Source organism: Mandrillus leucophaeus, unplaced genomic scaffold (genome assembly GCF_000951045.1).
Source record: "Mandrillus leucophaeus isolate KB7577 unplaced genomic scaffold, Mleu.le_1.0 Scaffold772, whole genome shotgun sequence".
Classification (NCBI taxonomy): Eukaryota; Metazoa; Chordata; class Mammalia; order Primates; family Cercopithecidae; genus Mandrillus; species Mandrillus leucophaeus.
Window position 1 is genome coordinate 1,422,814 of NW_012108386.1, and position 4,110 is coordinate 1,426,923.

The following is a 4,110-nucleotide window of genomic DNA, read 5'->3' on the forward strand; positions in this document are numbered from 1 at the left end:
GCTGAGTGTGGTAAACAGGTTGTCTTTTCCATACAACCTTCAAGACTCCAATTTATGTATGTTAGATCTTCTGTTCTTCATCATTTTGTTCCTCTGTGCTTCATTCTAGACCTTAGGTGAGGAAAAATTATCTAGGCTATCTGGATAATAGGCTACACTTTGAAAACTGCTTCCCTATGGTGCCACTCTTCAAAATTTCAACCCGCTCTCTCTTCTTAATGGGCTCTAAGTCTGGATTGTTTTTCTTCTTAGCAGCATGAGTCATTAGAATGCATTATTCACTTTCTCAGTCTCTCTGAACCTCCCCTAAATGAGCAGATTCTGCCAGGAAATACCTAAAAAACAGTGTTCCAATCTCTGAATTTTCTATTTCCTGGGAGTCTCAAATATATAATTCTTCACCATCCCTTTGACTTTACATTGCCTTAATAAACATACTTAAAATACTCTCCTTAGCTTTCTCAGTTGTTCTTTTGGGAAAGGTTGTTCAAACCCTTGTGCCACTTATAACTGACAACAGATCTCTCTCCATTTTACACTGGACAAAGTTTTAGCTGTTATCTTCAAGGCAAAAATAATCAGAAAGTTAAAATGTGATATTTTAGAATATTCTAATTAGCCCGGCATGGTGGCACGTGCCTGTAGTCCCAGCTACTCGGGAGGCTGAGGCAGGAGAATCCCTTGAACCCAGGAGGCAAAGGCTGTGGTGAGCAGAGATGGTGCCATTGCACTCCAGCCTGGGCAACAGAGCGAGACCTAGTCTTTAAAATATGCATAACTTCACATACATAGGGAATTTTCATTCTGAACATTTGTATAATGAAGGGTGCACATCATAGCCATGGTTAAATTTGTTAGTAAATAAAAAGCCATAGGTTTTTAAAAAGTTTTTTTGTTTAGGTATTTTTATTTCTCCAAATTTGTTGTTTATCAGGAGTGACTGGAATAAAAAACATAATTGAGTCCCATCATCATGATCATCATGAAAATGGGTTTAAGAGAAAACTGGTCAGATGAATATTATTTTCAACCAATAAACAGTTGCCACTGATAAACTAACAGCCAGGAGTCTGTCAAGAATGCTCAAGATATGTTATATAATACAACATGCCTGTTCACAGGGGGAAAAAATACCGGAAATAACTTACATGTACTTCTTGATTTCATCAAACAAGATAAGCACAAAAGCACCACCCATGCCTCTGAGAACACTGGACTATGCACCCTTGAAAAAAGCTTTGCCTCCTTCATCACCAGCAATCATCCTCCAGCAGTCAATGTGCCTGTGTACATGATGTCGGTTCCTTTGTGCCCCGACTGCATCGCAATGCGGGGCAAACGATGTCAAATGAATAGGAAGTCAACCCAGAAAAGGCAGTGACAGTCTCTGTGGTCATCCAGCTGATGATGATGTGAGTGTTCTTGGGATCCGGAAGCATTCCCTTTGCAGTGTCATAGATATCGAAGCAGGCAGCTAGGATAATACCCTGAACAGACACGCTAAGGCCTTGGTACAGGCCCTTAATCCCGTCAGATTTGCAGATCTTAACCAGGCTGTCACCGAGGCCTCGGAACTCCCTTTCAGCTTCAGTTACCCATATTAGCTGCTAGACGGGTACGGGCAAAATCAAGAGGGTACACAAAACACAAGGATGTGGCCCCAGCGGCACCGCCTGATGCCAGATTCCCTCAAAGTAGCTCCAAAACTGAGTCCTTTGTCCACACCACCCAGGAAGGTCTGCTTGTGTTTGTCTTTGAAGGCAAAGTTAAAAGCCTGGGTGGGGAAGTATCTGATGACATTGGCCGAGTTATCGCGCTAGGACAGGACTCCCTGCTTCTTGGGAATACGGCCACGCAGTCTGTAATGCCCTTGTATTGCTTATCTGCGGTCATCTGCTTGCTGGCATGCTGCACCTGCAGCAGCAGCTTGACCCGCTCGATGGGCGCTACCGCTGTCTTGGAGATGGCTGGGGGCACTCCACCTGCCAGGAAGTCCTTGGCGAAGGACACAACGATATCTGTCATGTTGAAAGGAAAGAGGAGGCAGGCTGCTGCGGGACGGTACCGGGCCAGGAACCAGCTTTGACTCCGGGGCTTCCTAGGTTTTTGTATTAAGCAATTCCTAGGATTCTCCTTCCACCGTGAAAAACACTCCGACCGGTTGAATTTTGACACATTAAAAGAGGGCATAGGGTTTGTGGGAATGTGCAGAGATGCTTTCCTTTTCTGTTTGAATAAACGTCTGTACCTTTTCACAGGTCCTAAGGAAAGCAGACCGTGTCAAATACACCACACGGAGGTACTCAGAGGTGTGTTTCTGTCGTCCTCTAGCTAAGGAGTGCTTTCACTTCCTCAGTTCACAGACGCCACTGAGATTCTGATGAAAACATCTGAGTTGTCTTCCTTAAAAGGGAAGAGAGAGAGAGAGAGAGAGAGAGAGAGACAAAGAGAGACAGAGAGACAGAGAGAGAGACAGAAAGAAAGAAGGAAAGAAAGAAAGGAAGGAAGGAAGGAAGGAAGGAAGGAAGGAAGGAAGGAAGAAAAGAAAGAAAGAAAGAAAGAAAGAAAGAAAGAAAGAAAGAAAGAAAAAGAAAGAAAAGAAAGAAAGAAAACTGAAAGATGAGTACAGTTTCAGGGATTCCAAAGACAAAGCCTATTCATGGACCCCAGGGTAAAACTTCCGATCTGGTTGGAAAAGTCTGGAGACTGTTCAGTCCAGATCCAGTTGTGAATGTGCCACCCACATGCCCTGTGTATTTACATGTTAGAAGGCAATGCTTGAAATTCTTTCCACTTGCTGCTGCAACCCAGCTACATCCCCTGAAACCAGCTCATCAGAAACTCACTTTCATAATCAGAAAAGCAGCACATGGAGAAGCAAAACATATGCCTGAGAGTAACTATTTTCATGTAAGATGGTGCTCAGTAACATCTATTTTTAAAATTACATACACACATATTTAAAACTGAAATAATATAATTTATTAAAAACATTCTTGAAAGTTCACCCCCACGACTTTTTTTGTTGTTGTTTTGTATGATCTTACATCACCACTACTTCATACCACTTTATATGGTTAACACTTATATCTAGAGAGAACATATGTATGTTCTCTATATGTATATGTTTAAGAAACATGAATATACGTTTCTTAAAGGCTAAGTTTAAGAAAATGTTTTTAAGCATTCCTTTATTTCATTATTTTGCACATTCATTTGAAAATGTTTTCTTGCTGAGAAGCAACATAAAATAGAAAATTTCTGTGTAGAACAAAGAAGATATTCTGTTTTTATATTTTATATTTCTATCATAGTGCATAAAAAATCAGGAAAGTGATGCCCTAATATAGTTTACATTTTATTAATTTTTGTTATTTTTAGTTTTTTTAAACAACTAAAAGTCTTTAATTCTAAACTGACAAAAAATTACCTATTTAATTATAGAATAGCTGAAATACAGCAAATCCTTATTAATTTAGAGTCTATTAGTAAAGTATTAGAAATAATTTGAAAAGGAAGAATGCTATTTATGCAATTTAGAGATAAACCATGTTGACAAGTGAGTTAAGTGTAAATAAGATTTTATAAGGGGTATTTGCTATTCTAAGAGAAGGAATTTTTCATCATATTAACATTAATTTGGTGAGTCAATTCTGAAACCTGTTTTTTTTTTTTTTTTTTTTCCTGTGCCTTAGTGTAGATCCAGTGGGTCCTCTGTGCTGCTGAACATTATTAGCATAGTTCATTATGCCATTCACATGTAAGAGACTGGCTCTTCTATTTGGCATTCTAGAATTTATTCTGTGCTTCATATAGAGAACTCACCATGCTCCTGTTAATCTAAATGAGTGTGGAAATCAGTGGGCTGTATGAATTGGGTGATAGTGTCTATAACATTACACCTAATGCTAAAAGCAACAAAGGCCAAAATGATCAGTTAGACTATAAAAAATAGTATGTTTGCAGTTATTTTTCATCATATGGAAACCAAAATCAGATATATTCACTTATATGAATGAGGGAAGCAAAAGCAAGTGAACAGTGAGGTTCAGCAATGAACAGAGTTGAGGTTCGAGGTTTGAGATTTGAGGCTTGCGGGGTCCTCTTGGG

General features: G+C 39.5%; 1 pseudogene; it reads right to left on the reverse strand.

Moving 5' to 3' along the window:
- Positions 1-1,144: 1,144 nt before the first annotated feature.
- Positions 1,145-2,025, reverse strand: LOC105529598 (annotated as a pseudogene).
- Positions 2,026-4,110: the final 2,085 nt, after the last annotated feature.